This window comes from Cynocephalus volans, chromosome 11 (assembly GCF_027409185.1).
Source record: "Cynocephalus volans isolate mCynVol1 chromosome 11, mCynVol1.pri, whole genome shotgun sequence".
NCBI lineage: Eukaryota > Metazoa > Chordata > Mammalia > Dermoptera > Cynocephalidae > Cynocephalus > Cynocephalus volans.
Window position 1 is genome coordinate 60,877,581 of NC_084470.1, and position 21,949 is coordinate 60,899,529.

The 21,949-nt window shown below is 36.1% G+C and overlaps 1 protein-coding gene across 1 annotated transcript in view; it reads left to right on the plus strand.

Annotated features, from left to right (window-relative positions):
• DOCK3 (dedicator of cytokinesis 3) overlaps window positions 1-21,949 on the plus strand; it is a 390,304-nt gene that overhangs the window by 81,269 nt on the left and 287,086 nt on the right. The window lies entirely within an intron of this gene.

Below are 21,949 nucleotides of genomic sequence, written 5' to 3' on the forward strand. Positions count from 1 at the left end.
GAAAAATTAAAGAGCAGAAATTAATGAAATTAGAAATAGGAAAACAATAGAGAAAAATCAGTCAAACTAAAAGCTGGTTTTTGAAAAGGTTAGTAAAATTGATAAACACCTAGATTTACAAAATGAAAGAAAAGACTAATTACCAATATATAAAGACTGAAGAAAGAGATAGCACTACAGATATCACAGACATTAAAAAGGTAATAAAAAGTAGTGTAAATAACTTTATACACATAAATGACAGTTTAAGATGAATAGACCAAATTTTTGAAAACCACAAATTGCCAAAACTCACTCAAGACAAAGATAATTATAATATTCTGCAACCATTAAAGTAGTTGAATTTATAATTAAAATCCTTACAAAAAGAAATGTTGAGGCACCAGTGGTTTCACTGGTGAATTTTAGCAAAGATTTAAGGAATAAATGACATCAATTTTATATAGTCTCTTCTAGAAAATGGAGGGAACACTTCCTAGTTCTTTTTTTTTTTTTTTTTTTGTGGTGGTTGGCCAGTAACAGGATTTGAACCCTTGACCTTGCTGTTACCAGTGCTACTGTCTAACCAAGTGCGCTAACTAGCCAGCCCTTCCTAATTCATCTTATGAGGCCACTATTACCCTGATACCAGATAAAGACAGTACAAAAAAAAGAAACCTATAGAGCAATGTCTCTTATACATATAGACATAAAAATTCCCAACAAAGTACTAGCAAATTGAATTCCAGCAATATATAAAAAGAATAATACACCATTGCTAATTGGAGCTTATTTTGGTAATGCAAGGTTGTTTCGGTATTTGAAAATCAATCAGTATAATTCATCATATTAAAATTCTAAAGAAGAAAGAAACACCTGATCACATCAATTGATGCAGAAAAACATTTGAGAAAATTCGACAGTGATTGATGACAAAAACTCTCAGTGAACTAGGAATAGATGTAAACTTCTTCAGATTGAAAAAGGGCATTTATAACAACCTAAAGCAATTCTCGTGCTGAATAGTGAAAGACAGTCTGTTTTGGGGAACAAGGCAACGATGTTTGCTCTCAGCACTCTTATTCAACATAGTACTAGAAGACTTAACCAATGCAGTAAGGCAAGAAAACAAGTTAGAAATGAAGAAATAAAACTGTACCTATTTGCTGGTGATATGCTTGGCTACATAGGAAATCCCAAGGAATTTGTAAACAAAAAGATGCTAGAATGTGGAGGCGTTTCAAGATGGTGGTGGCTGCAGCGGTTGGCGCGGAGTAGCTGAGGTGGAAAAGGCGGCCACTGGGCCTCAGGCAGCCGGGAAACTTGTGGACCTTCCTCTTGCCATCTCTTAAGGGAGGACCACTGCTGGTGGCTGGTTGTGGGGGGTGACCGCCACTTTGCCCCCGGCAGGAGAAGCTGCCTCATTTACAGGCAACAGCTTTGAAGTGTGGAGCAGGAAAAGAACTGTTTCTTAGCTGCAAAAGCGAGTCTCGAAACAGGGAACACGGCGCCAGGGCTGCTGTGGATGCAGACAGGATCCCGGAAGCCGGGGCCACGCTGAAGGCGACCAGCTGCCCTATTCAGAATTCGAGGTTTCAGGCCGGCATTGAAGAAGATTCCTGGGAGCGCCCGAGCTGCGCTGCGACTGAACAGCCCGAGGCGGCAGCGGCTGAGAACGGGGAAGGCGGCAAACCAGAGAAAGAGAGTGAGTGCCCGACTGGCACAACCCTGTGAGTGACCCCTGGACCAGCCCTGTTTGGGGGGCTGACGCCCACCCGACTCCCGCCTGCATCACCAGGCCACTCACCGCCCCGGGGCTGCCTCCATTTTCCCAGGTGCTGGCAGCTCCGCCCGGCTCGGCTGTCACTGAGCCTTCCCACTTGCTTGGCCCGGCCCGGGGCTTTCCGGAGCCTGCAGGCCGGCCTCCCCTCCCACACCCTCCGCGGTTCTCTGGCGGGTTGGTGGCGTGGGGCATCCCCGGCCAGTGACGGGAGGGCAAGGAAGTACGGACGGGCCGACTGCCACCACACCCTGGACTCCGGCCCCTGGTAAACTTCCTGTTGCTGGGAGGCAGATACCATCTCTGCGGCCACCAGTTCGGAAAAAAGCCTAATCTCCCAAACTCATTCTATGAAGCAAACATCATCCTGATACCAAAACCAGGTAAAGATATAACCAAAAAAGAAAACTACAGGCCGATATCCTTGATGAATATAGATGCAAAAATCCTCACTAAAATACTAGCAAACAGAATACAGCAACACATACGAAAAATTATTCACCACGATCAAGTGGGATTCATCCCAGGGATGCAAGGTTGGTTCAACATACGCAAATCAATAAATGTGATACACCATATTAATAAACTCAAACACAAGGACCATATGATCATCTCTATAGATGCTGAAAAAGCATTTGATAAAGTTCAGCACTCATTCATGACAAAGACCCTCTATAAGTTAGGTATAGAGGGAAAGTATCTCAACATAATTAAAGCCATATATGCCAAACCCACTGCCAATATCATCCTGAATGGTGAAAAGCTGAAAGCTTTTCCTTTAAGAACAGGAACTAGACAAGGATGCCCACTCTCACCACTCCTATTCAACATAGTGTTGGAAGTACTAGCCAGAGCAATCAGAGAAGAGAAGGAAATAAAGGGCATCCAGATTGGAAAAGATGAAGTCAAACTGTCCCTGTTTGCAGATGACATGATCCTATATATCAAACAGCCTAAAACCTCTACAAAAAAACTGCTGGAATTGATAAATGATTTCAGCACAGTAGCAGGATACAAAATCAACACACAAAAATCAGTAGCATTTCTTTTCTCCAATAGTGAACATGCAGAACGAGAAATCAAGAAAGCCTGCCCATTTACAATAGCCACCAAAAAAATAAAATACTTAGGAATTGAGTTAACCAAGGAGGTGAAAAATCTCTATAATGAGAACTACAAACCACTACTGAGAGAAATTAGAGAGGATACGAGAAGATGGAAAGATAGCCCATGCTCTTGGATTGGAAGAATCAACATAGTGAAAATGTCCATACTACCCAAAGTGATATACAAATTCAATGCAATCCCCATCAAAATTCCAAAGACATTTTTCTCAGAAATGGAAAAAACTATCCAGTCATTTATATGGAACAATAAAAGACCACGCATCGCCAAAGCAATGCTGAGCAAAAAAAATACAGCTGGAGGCATAACACTACCTGACTTTAAGCTATACTTCAAAGCTATAATAACCAAAACAGTATGGTACTGGCATAAAAACAGACACACTGACCAATGGAATAGAATAGAGAATCCAGAAATCAACCCACACACTTACTGCCATCTGATCTTTGACAAAGGCACCAAGCCTATTCACTGGGGAAGGGACTGCCTCTTCAGCAAATGGTGCTGGGATAACTGGATATCCATATGCAGGAGAATGAAACTAGATCCATACCTCTCACCGTATACTAAAATCAACTCAAAATGGATTAAGGATTTAAATATAAACCCTGAAACAATAAAACTTCTTAAAGAAAACATAGGAGAAACACTTCAGGAAATAGGACTGGACACAGACTTCATGAACACGACCCCAAAAGCACGGGCAACCAAAGGAAAAATAAACAAATGGGATTTATCAAACTAAAAAGCTTCTGCACAGCCAAAGAAACAATTAACAGAGTTAAAAGACAACCAACAGAGTGGGAGAAAATATTTGCAAAATATACATCTGACAAAGGATTAATATCCAGAATATACAAGGAACTCAAACAACTTTACAAGAAGAAAACAAGCAACCCAATTAAAAAATGGGCAAAAGAGCTAAGTAGGCATTTCTCTAAGGAAGATATACAAATGGCCAACAGACATATGAAAAAATGCTCAACATCACTCAGCATCCGGGAAATGCAAATCAAAACCACACTGAGATACCATCTCACCCCAGTTAGGATGGCTAAAATCCAAAAGACTCTGAACGATAAATGCTGGCGAGGTTGCGGAGAAAAAGGAACTCTCATACATTGTTGGTGGGACTGCAAAATGGTGCAGCCTCTATGGAAAATGGTATGGAGGTTCCTCAAACAATTTCAGATAGATCTACCATACGACCCAGCTATCACACTGCTGGGAATATACCCAGAGGAATGGAAATCATCAAGTCGAAGGTATACCTGTTCCCCAATGTTCATCGCAGCACTCTTTACAATAGCCAAGAGTTGGAACCAGCCCAAATGTCCATCATCAGAAGAGTGGATACGGAAAATGTGGTACATCTACACAATGGAATACTACTCAGCTATAAAAATGAATGAAATACTGCCATTTGCAACAACATGGATGGACCTCGATAGAATTATATTAAGTGAAACAAGTCAGGCACAGAAAGAGAAATACCACATGTTCTCACTTATTGATGGGAGCTAAATATTAATATATAAATTCACACACACACACAAAACCGGGGGGGGGGGGAAGAAGATATAACAACCACAATTACTTGAAGTTGATACGACAAGCAAACAGAAAGGACATTGTTGGGGGGGGAGGGAGAAGGGAGGGAGTTTTGGTGATGGGGAGCAATAATCAGCCACAATGTATATCGACAAAATAAAAAATAAAAAAAAAAAAAGATGCTAGAGCCTAAAAAAAAAAAAATCCTAAACATAGTAAGTAATTTTGTAGTTGCAGAATCTCTGTCTCTGTCACACACACACACACACACACACACACACACAATTATATTGCTACAGATTAACAATGAACAATTGAAAACCAGAATTTAAAACACAGTACCATTTATAAGCCCCCCCCCAAAAAAAACAAAGAAAAAAACCCCACTCAGGTATAGATCCAACAAAACATGTACAAGATCTGTATGCTGAAAACTACAAAATTCTAATAAATGAAAGCAAAGAAGACTTAAATAAGTGGAGAGACAACATGTACATGGATTTGAAGACTCACATATTAAAAATATCAGTTCTACCCAGAATGATCTGTATATTTAATATAATTTCTGAAACTGTCCTGGTAGGATTCTTTATAGATATAGGCAAAGTGATTCTAAAATTTATATGTGAACACAAAAGAGCTAGAATGGCTAAATAATTTTGAAAATGAAGAGTAAAGTTGGAAGAGTCACATTACCTAATTTTAAGCTTACTATAGCTCTGATAATCAAGACCGTGGTATTGACAGAGGGATACACAGATAAGGAACCAGACTAGAGAGTTTAGATATAGATCCCCATAAGTATGGGCAACTGATATCTGACAAAGGTACAAAATGAATTAAGCAGAGGAAAGATAGTCTTTTCAATAAATGGTGTTGGAACAGTTGGACATTTATAGGCCCCCCCTCCTCAAAAACAGAAACTTACCTAAACCTCACCTCTTCTACAAAAAATCAACTCAAAATGGATCATAGGCCCAAATATAAAACTATAAAACTTCTGGAGGAAAATTTAGGAGAAAATGTCTATAACCTAGGGTTAGGTGAAGAGTTTAAACACGACACCAAAGGAATGATTCATAAAAGAAAAAGTTGGTGAATTAGATTTCATCAAAGCTAAAAACTTGCTCTGTGAATGACCATGTTAAGAGAATGAAAAGATAAGCCGTATAATGGAAGAAAATATTTGCAGATCACATATCCATCAAAAAACTTGTATCTAGAACATATAAAGAATTCCCTAAACTGAACAGTAATAAAACAATTCAAGGAGAGAAAGACCACAGTAGTGCATTGGACTTGCAGAGGGAGAGAACATTCCTTGGGCTACAAAGTGGGGTGGGGCGGAAAGGGGGGGGGATTGGGGAAAATTGGGTGGGGGACACGGGGTACAAATGCAATTTGTGGTAATGGGTATGCTGCTGGTATGAATCTGGCCCTCACATCATGGGCACGAGGGGTGACAGTCAGCTTTGTATCTCATGAATATTCATAACCGATAAAAAAATTAGAAAATGGCAAAAGACTTGAATAGATACTTAATCAAGGAGGATATGTGGAGAGCTAATAAGCACATGAAAAGGTTGTCCACATCATTAACCATTAGGGTAATGCAAATTAATGCTGCAGTGATATACTACTATACACTTACTGGAATGGCTAAATAAAAAATTACTGATAATACCAAGTGATGTCAAAGATATGGATTTGGATCTCTCATACATTGCTGATGAGAGTGTAAAATGCTACAGCCACTTGGAAAAAAATTTGGTATTTTCTTATAATGTTAAACATAGACTTGACATATGACCCAGCAATCACATTCGTGTGTATTTATCTTAAAGAAATGAAAGCTTATGTCCACATAAAAACTTGTGTATGATGTTCACAGGAACTTTATTTTTAATAGTACAAAATTAGAAACAATCCGTATGTCCTTCCCTGGGTGAATGGATAAATATAATTTAAACAATTGTTTTATATTGGATAAATAAACTATATTGATTTATACAATAGAATACTGTTCAGAAATTAAAAGGAGTGAATGATTAATACTTGCAGCAACTTGGATTGATCTCAAGGGCATCATGCTGCATAAAAAATTCAACTTCAGAGGATTGCATACTCTATGATTCTATTTATATAACATTCTCAAAGTGGCAAAATTATAGTGATGGAAACAGATCTGTGTTTGCTAGGGTTTAAAGTTGAGATCAGGGTATGACTGTTAGAGCTTAATATGAGGGAGTTTCTTCGTGGTGGTGGCGTAGTTCTTTATCTTGATTGTGGTGATGTTTCTTTGAATCAACACATGTGATTTGTCATTAACTGAGTTAATAATATTGTAACATCAGTTTCCTAGTTTTGACAATGTACGTAGTTGTATAAAGTCTTATCAATGGGCGAAACTGGGTAAAACGTGCATGGAATTCTCTATACTTTTTTCCCAAGTTCTCATGAGTGTTAAGTTGTCACACACACAAAATGTTTAAAAAGGAATGCTTGCCTTATATTCAATATTTTAAGACAAAAAATTCAATGTTATTTATATTTTGTTTCTGATATCAGACTCCATATGAACAAGGTGAATCTCTGTTTCATAAATATGTCCATTGAAGCATCATTTGTAACAGCAAAAGATAAATTTACTTCCCTAAATGTTACAACTGTGGTCCAATGAAGACATAAATGAAGTAGTGCTTACATGTAAAGAGCCATTAGAAAAAATTTGAATAGGATATATAATAAAGTGAAAATTTATGTTCAAATTATATGAAAAGTATGATCTTACCTGTATTCTGAAAACATATTTGAAAATGAAGAAAATGTACCAAAATATTAATGGAGATTACTTGAGGGGCTAAGGTTTTAGATGTTCTTATCTTTTCTATTTTCATAATTTTCAATTGTGAATATATATTATTTTACTTATTAGGAAAAAATAAAACAAAACTTTCTTTTAAAAAATAAACACAATGAATGGTACTGTGAAATAATATTACCAGTATTAAGTGACTAAGTAGCATATACAAGAGTTTAAGGTAAGGGATTACACTGCTTAATTTGCTATGTTTAGCTTTAATCATATCGTCAGCAGGTATTGATCAAATTCTTGGGTAATTTTGTAGGAAAGAAAAGGCTTTTGGATGTGGGCTCAGATCTGGGTCTACTACCTTCTATGTTAGGCTTTTTATTAGGTTTTAGTTTCTTGTGCTATAAACGGATATTATAAACCTACTTCAAAGAGTTTTAGAGATGAATTAAAATATATAAATCTTCAAGTAGTCATAGAATATTAATTACATTATTCTGTCTTGATATGAATTATATGTTTCTCCAGACATGCATAATTGATATCTATTTGATGATGTAGGTGATAGAGTGATAGTGGTTCCATCACTTAAGAAGCTTCTCTGTATATAGAAATAAATGGATACAATGAAATGGAATTCATTTGTATAATGGGGTGTTTGGACAAGAGTGAGCCAGGATAGGAAAACCTCATCCCTCTGAGGCGGTTAAAACCATAATCTCCCTATCCAGTAATCTTATTTTGACGTGAAAAAGATTATCTGAGAATCATCATTTGTGGAAAATGGGGGATCGTCAAATTTTAAATAGATATTTATGCTCCAAATACTATTTTTTAAACCAAAAGCACATTAAAGGTCACACAAAAGTTATCTTTCTCCTTTTGCGAAGATAATGATTGAGGCCAATTATTAATACAGTTAGAAATGGTGTTTATTACCCAGAATTATCATTATTTTTCATTTTTACAGTTATCACAGCCATGAGAAAAAGGGACTTTTCCAGCAACCAGGAAATCTTCATCCAAAAAGTATAAATTATATGTTATCCTACCAACTTAGAGAGAGTTTAACATCAAATTAGAGTAACTTATTAAGATGGCACTACAAACAGTAAAGTTATGTGCGCTTAGGTTAATTTTGACTATGAATTTTTCCTCAAGTGTGTAAATGGAACATTTTATAATTGTATATTAATTGCTTCAGTCATTTATATGTACTAATTTAGGGAGACAGTATTATTAGAATATTTGCTTTCCTGTTAAAAACTCACCTTAATTTAAGTGGATATCTATAATGAAGTTTACCATGTAGTTCACTTTTCCTTTGGGATGGAACATAACTTAGTGTAGCAATATTTTCTGTTATAGGAAGATATTAAACACATTTCTACTAGGATGTAGTTAATGAAGATGATATGCTTTATAACAGTTCTACTCTGTATTGTTATAAGAGGTTATTTTATATTTTTTAGAAGATTTCCTAGACTTTACAAGAAATAAGTCACAGTTCTCTAAATTCAGCTGTATAGTGTCTTTCTAATCACTGGAAAATTAAATTTGTAAATGGAAGGTGACATATCACATTGGGGGTCTTTATAAAGAACAGAAGATACAAAATGCCACTGTTCATTTTTATTGTCATCCCAAGAATATTCATTTGTCAAAGATTTAAAAAGGTATGTTGTTACATCTTTGAATGTTTATTTTATATATGAGAGGAATTTAAGAGAAACATCTTTTAACAGTGATTAAGAGCATGGGCTTTGGAGAGAGACTTTGTGAGGTACAGTCTGGTGCCACAACTTGCTACCTGCATGATTCTGTGCTCCTAACTTTATCTTAGGAGATTATAATGCTACTTATCTCTTAGGGTTGTAGTGTTGTTTAAATGATGTAAAAAGCTTAGAACAGTATCTGGCACATTTTAAGTGCTTGATTAAATGCTTATTCATTATTTGATTTTTGTCATTATTTAAGAGGAATGGTATTTACTATTGTAGGAATCTGTTATTGAAGCAAGTCTTTTACCTGCTTTAGCCCTACTATTTTTCAGGTATGTACAAGCACCTTATCCCACCTCACCCTAAACTTTTTTATTTTTCAGGTTTTCTCTTTAATATTATCTTTACTTATTTATTTAGTTATACATATTGATTGTACATATTTATGGGGTACAGAGTTATATTTCAATACATGTATACAGTGTGTGATCAAATCAGGGTAATTAGCATATTTGTCACTGCAAAAATTTATCTTTTTTTTTATTGGAACATAAAGTTGATTGTATGTATCTGTGGGGTACAGCATTGAATATCAGTACTTGTGTGTAATATGTGATGTTCAAATCAGGCTAATTAGTATATTCATTATACAATGTAATCGATTTTTGTGGCCTTTTACAAATTCCTCCCTTACCCCTCTGCCCATCCCCCTTTCCCACTTCTGGTAACCTCAGTTCTGTTTTCTTCTTTTGAAAGCTCAACGTGTTATTGTGATTGTTGTATCCTTCTCTTTTAAAAATTATTTATTTTTTTATTTTTAAGTTCCCACTTATAAGTGAGGATGTGGTATTTCTCTTTCTGTGTCTGGCTTATTTCACTTAACATAATTTTCTCTAAGTTCATCCATGTTGCTGCAAATGGCAGTATTTCATTGTTTTTTTAATGGCAGAGTATTATTCCATTGTGTAAATATAGCACATTTTCCTTATCCAGTTGTCTGACAATGGATATTTAGGTTGGTCCCAACTCTTGGCTATTGTAAATAGAGCTGCAGTAAACATGGGAGTACAGGTATCCTGTCAACATGATGATTTCCGTTCCTTTGAGTATATACCCAGCAGGGGAATTGCTGGATTGTATGACAGTTCTACCTGTAGCTGTTTGAGGAACCTCCATACTATTTTCCATAATGGCTGCACCAATTTACAGTCCCACCAACAGTGTACGAGGGTTCCCCTTTCTCCACGTCTTAACCAGCATTTGTTACTCTCTGTCTTTTTGATAATAGCCAGTCTGACTGGGATGAGATGATATCTCAATGTGGTTTTGATTTGCATTCCCTTGTTCCTGAGTGATGTTGACCATTTTTTCAAGTGTTTGTTGGTCATTCATGTATCTTCCTTGGAGAAATGCCTATTCAACTCCTTTGGCCATTTTAAAATCTGGTTATTTCTTTTTTTGTGTGTATTAAGTTGTTTGGGTTCCTTGTATATTCTGGATATTAATTCTTTGTTGGATGCATAGTTTGCAAATATTTTCTCCCACTCTGTAGGTTGTCTTTTTGCTTTGTTAATTGTTTCTTTTGCAGCAGCTTTTAAATTTGATATAATCACATTTGGGTTTTTTGTTGTTGTTGTTGTTGTTGTTGTTGCCTATGCTTGTGGGGTCATATTCATAAAGTCTTTTCCCAGTCCTACTTCTTAAAGTGTTTCCCCTATGTTTTCTTTTAGGAGTTTATAGTTTCAGGTCTTATATTTATGTTTCTAATCCGTTTTGAGTTGATTTTGGTATATAGTGAGAGGTATGGGTTAGTTTCATTCTTCTCTATATGGATGTCCAGTTTTCCCAGCACCATTTATCCAAGAATCAAATGTATGTTCTTTGCGCCTTTGTTGAAGATCAGTTGGCTGTTAAGTACGTGGGTTGATTTATGGGTTCTCTTTTCTGCTCGATTGGTTTCTGTGTCTTTTTATGCCAGTAGTATGCTGTTTTGTTTACTATAGAGCTTTGTAGTATAATTTGAAGTCAGATAGTGGTATGCTTCTGGCTTTATTTTTTTTGTTCAGGATTGCTTTGGCTGTTCAGGGTCTTTTGTCATTACATTTGAATTTTAGGATTGTTTTTTTGTATTTCTGTGAAGAATGTCTTTGGTATTTTGATGGAAATTGCATTTAATCTGTAGATCACTTTGGGTAATATGGACATTTTCACAATGTTAATTCTAACAATCCAAGAGCATGGAATGTCTTTCCATCTTTTTGTATCCCCTTTGATTTCTTTCAACAGTGATTTGTAGTTCTCATTGTAGCGATCTTTCACCTCCATGGTTAACTTTATTCCTAGTTATTTTATTTTTTTGGTGACTATTGTAAATGGGCTAGCTTACTTGATTTCTTTTTCTGTTAGTTCATGGTTGGAGTATAAAAATGCTACTGATTTTTGTGTGTTGATTTTGTATCCTGCAAATTTACTGGAATCATTCATCAAGTCTAAGAGTTTTTTTTTTTGTAGAGCGTTTAGGCTTTTCTGTATATAGGATCATGTTATCTGCAAAGAGGGATAGTTTGCCTAATTAGCATATTAATCACTGCAGAAATTTCATCATTTCTTTGTGATGAGAGCACTTGAGCTTCTGTCTTGTAGCCAACTGAGAACATACAATAAATTGTTGTTAATAATATATGCCTAGTACTACTGTAGACCACTAGAATTTATTTATCCTTACCTAGCTGTGACTTTCTGTTAACCAATCTCTCCCTATTTCTCCTTTCCTTTCCCTTTTGCAGTCTCTAGTAACCACATTTCTACTCTCTACTTGTATAAGTTCAACCTTTTTTTCTTTAGCTCCCACATGAGTGAGAACATGTGATATTTACCTTTCTATACCTGACTTATTTCACTTAACCATAATGTTTTCCAGGCTCATCCATGTTGCCACAAATTTCATGTTGCCACAGGATTTCATTCTTTTTTATGGCTGAGTAGTATTCAATTGTGTATATATACACCATATTTTCTTTATCTATTCATCTGTTGATGGATACCTAGACAGGTCCTTTTTCTTGCTGCATTTTAAAATATATTTTGTACATAAAAAGATATGATGTTTTAAAGGCTTTTCCCTCAACATATATTCTTTAAATTAGTATTTTAATGATTTAAGCTTTTTTTATTGAAACATAATTGATTATACACATTTGTGGGGTACAGAGTTGAATGTCAATATCTGCGTATGATATGTTGTGATCAAATCAGGAGAATCAGTATATTCATTATTACAGAATGTAATCATTTTTTGTGGCCCTCTATCAATTTCTCACTAACCCCTCTTCCTCCTTTTCCATCTCTGATAATCTCAGTTCTGTTCTCTCCATTTGAAAGTTCAGTGTATTATTGTGATTGTTGTATCTTTCTTTCTTTTTTATTTTTGTTATTATTTTTTTAATCTCTCACTTATGAGTGAGGACATCTGGTATTTCTCTTTCTGTGCCTGGCTTATGTCACTTAACATAATTTCTCTATGTTCATTCATGTTGCTGCAAATGACAGAATTGTATTCTTTTTTATGGCAGAATAGTATTCCATTATGTAAGGTGTTTTTTTAAACTGAGGATAACTTTTAGTGTATCTATTCTAGCTAGGTTTAAAATCTAAATGTATATTGTGGCAGACATCTTAGTAGCTATGTAGTGTCCAGACTCTTCCTTATTAAAAGATTCCCATACTGTTTAGGTTGGCAGTGTGTATAGCCAAAATATCCATCTTTCCAGACTCCTTTGAAACTTGGAAAGGCTGTGTGATATGCTTCTCATCATGGGCTATAAGCAGAAGTTTCTACAAAGGGTTTCTGAAAGTGCCATTGTTTTTCGTGTGAAAGACTGCATTGGCCCTTTTAGCCCATTGTCCTTTGTCCTTTTCTCTGTTTTCTTCTTGATAAGCTTATGGTGAAGTTGCCATTGAGAATATAACAATTATGAGATTAAAAATCACATTCCAAGCATGTCAGGACACAAATATGGAAGATGTCTAAGACTTTGTTGACATTGTAGAATCAATGTAAAAGCCCTGGAGTATTTACTTCTGAACTTTTTATGTGAAAAAATAATCCTTGATTTAGTTATATCCTGTTGTCACATTTGTTAAATGCAGTCAAACACAGATATAATATATGAGATGTCACTGAAGGAATAGTGAATTGACTTGTTAAATGATTGATTCCCACTACTTTAAATTTACTAGTAATATTTGTTTTTATGTAAAATAGTTTGGTTACCTTCACTACTGTCTGTGTGCATTGAAATAGAAAGAAACTAATTCTTAAATTTTTACTATAAAATACATATTTCAAAATTTACTTTTTCTTTCCAATTGAAATTTCAGTGATTTAAAAAAAATTTTGTAATATATTGCATTCGCATCAGACATAGTCAACTCATAATAGTTTGAAAACTTTTAGACTCCAAGAAAACATGATAACTAAGGAAAAGATAACCTAAGTAGTCAAATTATTTAAAGTGATCACCTGCCTCTTCTACTTGACTAAATTTTTTGTGTGAAGTAAATTTTCATTTCAGTTTTCTTGCTGAAAGTATTGTAGGAGAAATGACTTAAGAGGGTTCTTAAATTACTTTTGTGTCATCATTGGGAAATTGTGTTAATACAATAAGATAGCCACAGGATAGTTGTGTGGAAACACTGTTAAAATTGGACTGTTTCTGTCTCATGTATTCTCATGTCCTATTCTGAGTTCCTGAACTGCTCCCACTACCCCCTCCCCCCCATGCAAGATATGCTAAGAAACTTGAAGTATGTGTGGCTAGCATTAGGTCAGTTTAATGAAGTATGCGAAACAGTTGTACACTGAAATCTACACAACACTCCTGAAAGAAATTAAAGAAGACCTAAATAGATGGAGAGATACATCATGCTTATGGAGTTGAAAACTCAATATTGTTAAGATGTCAGTTCTCTCTACAATTTATATGCTATAGATTCAACACAATCTCAATCAAAATTTAAGCAGATATTTTTTGGGTAGGAATTAATAAGTTAATTCTAAAATATATATGGAAATGTAAATGACTAGAATATCCAAAGCAAATTTACAGAAGAACAAAGTTGGAGATCTTTATGTACATGATTTTAAGACTTACTGCAAAGTATAGTAATCAAGACAGTGTGGTATTTACAAAAGGATAGGTCTATAGATCAATGGAACAGAATAGAGATAATTCAGATATGGTTAATTAATTTTTGACAAAGGTGACAAGGCACTTATATGGGAAAAAGGAAAGATATTTTAATAAATGAAGATAAATGTATATTCATATGGAGAGAAAAAAATCTGCACCATCACTTTTCTCACATCATGCACCAGAACCAAATGTAAAAGCTAAAATTATAAAACTTAATGATAAAAAAATGAAAGAAAATCTTAGTGACTGAAGGATAGATTAGATCTCATAGGACATTAGAAGTACAAACTTTGGAAGGAAAACTGACATATCTGATTCCATCAAAAATAAAAACTTTTGTGTTTTGGAATATACTATAATGAAAATGAAAACTAAGCCCAGAGTCAGAGAAAATATTTATGTTACATATATCTGACAAAGAAGTCACATCAGAAAAAAGAACTCTTGCAAGTCAATAATAAGGCAATCCAACAAAGAAAGGCAAAGGATTCAAATTAATAGATGAATAAATATGAATAGCCAATGAAAAAATACATTATTAGTCAGCAGGAAAATGCAAATTAAAACTACAGTGAGATACCATTAAGCACTCATTGAAATTACTAAAATTAAAGACTGACAGTATCGAGTGTGGGCAAGGAGGTAGAGCAACTGGAACTCTCTTATACTGCTGGTAAGAATGTAAAATAGTACAAAAATTTTGGAAAATAGTGTGGCAGTTTATGCAGTTTAAATATATATTTGCCCAAGGGAAATGATATATCTTCACCCAGAAACTTGCACACAAATGTCTGTTTGTGGATTTATGCATAATAGCCCAAACTGGAAATAACCCAAATACTCATCAATAGAAGAATAACCCAATTTTGGTATATCTATATAAATGAACACTAAGCAATAATAAAAAGAAATTAACCACTGATACATGCAACAACATTTGTGGATCTTAAAAATGTGCCAAGTAAAAGGAGCCAGACACAAAACAGTATATACCCTATGATTCGTTAATATAAGTTCTACAATAGACAAAACTGATAGATATTTGTAGAAAGCAAATCAGTAGTTGTCTGGGACTAGAAGTGCAAAGAAACAGGAGAAAGTTTAATATAAGTTCTACAATAGACAAAACTGATAGATATTTGTAGAAAGCAAATCAGTAGTTGTCTGGGAGTAGAAGTGCAAAGAAACAGGAGAAAGTTTTGGAGGGTGAGGAAAATGTGTGTCTTGATTGTTGTGACAATAACATGGTATATATATATATTGCAAGACTCATTGAATTGTACACTTAGAATAAGTATGGCTTATTATATGTAAATTAAACCCCACAAAAGGTTATATTTCTTTAAAGAAAAAAAAAAAAACAAACCCCTACCCATTGAAATACTCTATTGTGAGGGGAGTTCCAGTCAAGGTGGCAGAATAGATGGTCCCCAGCATCACTCTCTCCCACAAATGAACCAATTTACAACTATAAAAATGTAACAACAGCCAAGCTGGGGCTGCTGGAGCTCAGGGGAAGAGGAGGAGAGACCTAAGGAGTTCATGAAGTGGGTGAAGCCACGATGAGAAAGAAAAAACTGTGCAGAGTGTTTCAGGTCGTTTCCACTTTAAGGCTGGAACTGCTAAGTGCATGGAGCAGGAGCCGGCAGAAGCCACAGCTGTGCCCTTTGGATGGAGTTGCTTGGAGGCGGCAGGGGAGAAGAGGGCCTTGGTTGCCCCCAGGACAGCAAGACCACCAATAGGGTTCCCATGGACCCATGCAGGAGCCAGAAGAGCTGAAAAAGGGAGCCATTCAGAGGCTGGTGAGTCATTGCAAGGGACTTGCACAAGGCCCGTCCCACAGGAAGTGTTTGGAGCATGGGTGGTGGGGGAGATGGGCCCACTGGGAGAACACTGGGACACAGCAAGGGCAGCTGATCTGCCCCCCCAATCATCACAGGACCACTCAGAGGAGACTGGTCAGGAATGCAGAATTGCATGGGGTGCAGTTTGATGAAAATATTCAGGCCCAGATCAGAGTTTCTACACAACCCAGGTACACTGGGTCTCTGAAGAGCCAGAAGTACTTATAAGATCAGCCATTAAACCCTGAGCTGCAGGAAAAGTCTTTCCTAGGGAAACAGCAGCAAAGCAGCAATTTAGCTCAACAACACAGCTCAAGTACTTTTTCCTAAAGGAAGTTCCCCATTTTAGAAGTAAGGAAAGGACAGAAAATTAGTTCCAGCCTGGGCACACCACTAGTGCCTCAGGCCCACCAGGGGACCTGAGGTATGGAGCTAGGGACTGGACCTCTGCCCACAACCAGGCACACCACCAGTGCCTCAGGGCCCTGCCCAGGGGCCCAGGGCATCAAGCTGGGACCAGGTCCCCCACCCACAACCAGGCACACAGCTAGCGCCTCAGGGCCCCGCCCAGGGACCTGGGATATGGATCTGGGTACAGGATCCCCTGCCCACAACCAGGCACACTGCCAGCACCTCGAGACTTGCCTGGGGGCCTGGGATATGGAGCTGGGGACCAAATCCCCCCCTAATCAGGCATACCAGCAGTGCCAAGGAGCATGCCAAAAACATCACATCCATGTGGGTGACCCACCACAGCCACCACAGTAACCACGGCTGCCATGATAGTGGGTAGACGTCACAACCACCACAGATGGTTTGTCAGCCACTGGAGTGCTTTGACACAAGGAGAGTCACCAGCAGAGACCAAAGAAAAGAATAGGAAGTGTCTCTCCCCAAAGCCCATTCCAGAGTGACAGAAGAAGCATCTGTTCAATGATAATATTTGGGGACCTGAACACACCTCTCAGCATTGGACAGATCATCTAAGGAGCAAACCATCATAGTAATCATTACTCTTTCAGAGGGAGAGAAGAAATCTAGCATTATCAATGGTGGTAGTGGGGAGGGAGAGGGGATACGGAAAGACTGGACAAGGGTCTTAAAGAATAAGTACAATTTGTAACAATATGCATACTAGTAATATTGATTTCATCAACATATGTCAACATTGAATCCCCAAAATATGTATAATCAGTTATGGTACAATAAAAAAAAAAGTACTCTGTTGTGAGAAATACAATTTTCAAGCAAAGGGCATGAAAGGGAATGGATATTTGAGTTGGTTAGTTCTCTTAATTAACATCTCAACATGTTCAAGTAATGCTATCAGTTGGGATACAACCGATTACAGTTTTGGTTATTGCTGTGGTTTGACTATCCCCCAAACCTCATTAAAGCTTGATCCGCATTGTAACAGTGTTAAGAAAGTAGGAAATCAGAGTATGGTATTTGAAATTTGAGGCCTTTGGGGGGTGATTAGATCATGAGTACTCCATTCATGGATTAACGGGTTAATGATTTAATGGATTATCAGGGAGTAACGCTGGGGGCTTTATAAGGAAAGGAAGAAAGCATGTGGAAATGCACTCTTGCTCAGCCCTTGTCATGTGATATTCTGTTCCACCTTGGGACTCTGCTGAGAACCCCCGCCGAGAAGAAGGCCCCACTAGATGTGCTCCCTGGGCTGTGGACTTTCTAGCCTCCAAAAACTCTTAAGAAATCAATTTCATTTCTTAATAAATTACCCAGTTTCAGGTATTCTGTTATAAACAATAGAAAATGGACTAATACAGTTAGGGAAGTATTTTCTTCAGAATAGATTTGCACATCACACCTCAAATTAAATATTCCTGGTACTGTTAGAAATTTTGAGAGTAATTTTAAGATTATTTGTCTTACATCTACCTTTGGGGGATCACGAATTCCCATATTGTTAATCCATGTACCTTTATCTGGGTCAAAAGCAGCCTACTTACTTTGGTATCTTTCAGTGAGCACCCATTTGCCAGTTGTTTTAATATTTGTAATTGAGCATGCATACAAGTGAATATATATCTCCTGTGTGTAGTTAAAATAGTAATAATAACAGTCCAAGTACATATGATGCATCTTCAGGAATACAACCAAATTGAAAATCTTTCATGCCCCTTTTATACTCCTCTGGGAGTACATTTCTTTCTTGTCCTGTACAGACTTGACTGTTATAAGTTTTGTGTTGATTTCCCTCTCTACTTCTCATATGTGTAGTATATATAATATATATAATATATATATCTGTTTCTTTACATATATAGTATTAAAAATTTATAATCCTAAATTGTATACATTTGTGTTTATTTAGATAAAATTATTCTGTTTTTTTAAATAACTTTAAATTTTATCCCTTAATAGTGTGTTTTTAGACTTATTCATGTTGTTATATGTAGTGGTTGTTTGTTCCTTTGCATGGTTATATAGTACTCCATTGTAATGATTATACCATATTTATTCATTTCATTTTTGGTGAGCATTAAAGTTAATTCCAATTTATTCATCCATTCCACTGTTGATTGACGTTAAGATTAATTCCGGGTTTTTACTAATGCTCATGAGTAAGATTGGTCTATAATTTTCCTTTCTCCAGTGGCCTTTGTCTGGTTTTGTTATCAAGGTTATACTAACCTTAGAAAATGAGAGTTTTCCCTCATTTCTTATTTTCTAAAAGAGTTTGTGTGAGGTTGTGATTATCTGTTCCTTAAATATTTGTTAGAATTCACTTTTAAGAGATCTAGAGTTGTGTTTTCTTTATGAAGAAAAAATTTTAAATTACTGATTTCATTTCTGTAATGGTTTTGGAAACATTCAGGTTTTTTGGTCAATTTTGGTGATTTATCTTTGTTCTTGGAATCTATTGCACCTTAAGTTTTTAATATAAAGGCATAAAATTGTCATCTGCAGTACCCATGATTATTTCCCCTTTTCATTGCTACTGTTGTTTATTTGTTTCTTCTCACTCACTCTTGCCAGAGTTTGTCTATTTTAGTAACCCATGTAGGGAAGATCTTTTGGCTTTGCTAATCCTCCATAATAGTTTTATTTTCTATTTAATTAATTTCCGTTCTTTATTTCCTTCTACATTTTTTATGAGTTTATCCATTTTTTTCCCCCAGCTTGTAAAGGTGGATACTTAGCTCAATTTATTTTTAATTCCTTCTTCAGTTATGTCTAATCTGCTGTTTAACCAGCCATGAGTTCATATTTTATTGATTACACTTTTCATTTCTAGAAATTCTATTTGGTTAATTTTCAAATCTGCCTGGTAAATTTTGACAGTCCCTACTTTCAGTATCCTCATTTATTTCTTTGAACATATTATAGATACTCATTTTATATTCTGTATGTATCATTTCAGTATTTTCAGCTTTTGTTGTTCTGATTCATTTTTTATCTGCTACTTCTTGCTCATGTTCACTTGTTTTAATCCTGCTTTTGATGTTTATAGATTTTGAACTGATTATCCTGGGAAGTGTAGGAATTCCTTGAAGCTAGGGTTAAAACATTTCTCCAAAAAGGATTTCCATTTAGTGGTTTTGCCAACTGCCTCAGTATTACCTACCTGGAAACACATTAAATTTAGACAGAAGTTTCTTAGAACATAACAGTAGTGTGGATTTCTTTTGGAAAGCCATGTTAATGCTCTTGTGCAGTTAATATTCATTTTTGCCCCTCACCTCATGCAAAAGCTGAGACCCATACCTAACCCCAGTCTCTCTCCGTGCTTGGTGGGATTTTTTCCCCCAATTTTATTTACTGAGGGTATCTGCCTTCTAGAAATTCTAGCCTACCAGGGTTTGATCTCACCTTTCATCCAGCTCTGGCCTAAAATTTGGCCTCCTGATCCATTTTGCTAAAACCCAGAGATTGGCAAGTGTCCACAGGGCAAGTGCAAATACAATGCCAAATCACAGTCTCCTTATTGAGATGTTACAGTAGTTTCTGGTCTTACTTTCCTACCCACTCAGCCATATATTAAATGAGACGTTTTGCTTTCATTTTGGTGTTACCCAACATTTGTAGGTATATTCTACATGGAGGGGGTTCTCTCTTTTCCATCCCCCACACAATGATCTTTGATATTCCTATTTTTAGAATAAGTATTGTGTGCTCTTGAAAGATCCTGTTTTGTTTTTTTGTTTTTTGGAGGGGACAGCTCTGCTTGGGTTCTCTTTCCTCCATTAATAAAAAATGGCTCTCATTTATTAATGGTTTACTATTAGACTCAGCACTTTTTACATTTACAACAATTTTGTTCTAACAGTAGCCTTGTGAATTGGGCGTTGATATCCTCATTTAGCACTGGTGAATCGCACAGCTAGGAAGTGATTAAGGTGACTTGGTAACATACTACCTTTTCCTTTCTTCCTCTCCCATGAACCAGATTTTAATGGATGCTAATTTATGGATGAACAAATCTGGTTTATTCTTTTTGCCTCAGGCCATGTCCTTAACTAATTCTCAGAGAGATTCATTATATTGCTACATTGACTAATCCTCATTGTGCCTCCACATTTGGCTTCATGTGTGTTCACAAATTAATAACCAGTGTCGTCTTCCCATATGAATTTCTTGTGGACTACATCATGGCTTTTCTTTAAGCCCATTTAGGGTCAGTATCAGTGTAAAAATGATATTGAAATCTTGATCCACAGGCAAACATTTGGTCCTGATTATCTATGTCAATAGAACAGGGGATGTAAAAAATTATTTGAAGATGCATGATTCTAATTTTCTGTTAGAGCTTTTCCTTTATTCATATTAAGATCACTCAGACAATTTTGGATTGTCTAGTTCTCTATTATTTATTCATAATTTTAGCAAGGGTGGTTTTTGACTTTTATTCTGGTTTAAAATAATGTTGAGAGGGAATGCTGTTCATGAAAACTGTAAGAGAAGATTATATAAATGCTAAAATAAGACTGAAAAAAAAATGATACCTATGACCCCTCTTCCCATGATGCCATATGCACTTGATTTTATTTTATTTACCCTTGGATACCATTATGACCTGTGGTAATTGTATCACAACATTTATTTCCAACATTCTGTAAAAATGGTGTTTCACTGAGAAAGGGCATCCTCTTGTGTAAGTGTAGTTTGGGCTGAGTTATTAGGCTTCTTTTAAGCACACTTTCAGTGACAAACAGTGATGGATTGACTGGGGATCTTAAGTTCTCTTAGAGGCAGTCCCAGTAGAGTTGCATGTCCTCTTAGATTTGTGTGCAGAGAATTGGAAGAGCAAATTATACCCAAGGACATTGTTTCAACGAGACATAGCTAGCTCTGAGGCTTGCTTTCTAAATTCGAATTATGACAGCAGCATATTAAAAAAGGTCGAAATACTATAATGCTTTCTTAATTCCTAGAAAATGTTGTTTTTACCTAACAGGAACTGAAAATGTTTCAGGTATGAAACGTTCTAAAGCTATGAATCAAAAACACGCAGGAATACAGCAGTGTTTAGAGATTGTTCAAAGGATATAAATCTTTGTTTCTTCACCAAAACATTAAACTTGGGGCTAAGAAACTATATCTTTGTTCATAGAAAAGGGTATTTCCAAGAAAGAAGATGTCTGCTTTTCTCAAAATTCTCTCCTAAAGAAGGGCCCAATTCTTAGACACAGCATTTATTTTATTTTATTTTTTTACTTCATAAGTCTCTACTTACTAATTTATTCCTATGTAAAGAATTTGATAACGTTTCCCAAAATGGGTATCCTCTTCATGCTTTCTGGTCACAGCTTCCACCCAGGAGAATCAGCCTCAGTGGTTTCCTTGAGAGGCCACGATGATCAGGCACAATACCAGTGTAATTGCATTAAATAGTTGGGAGGAGTGGAAAGTACATGGGCTTTGACATTATACACCTGGGCTTGAATCCCAACTTCCAAATTTCTAGCTTTGTG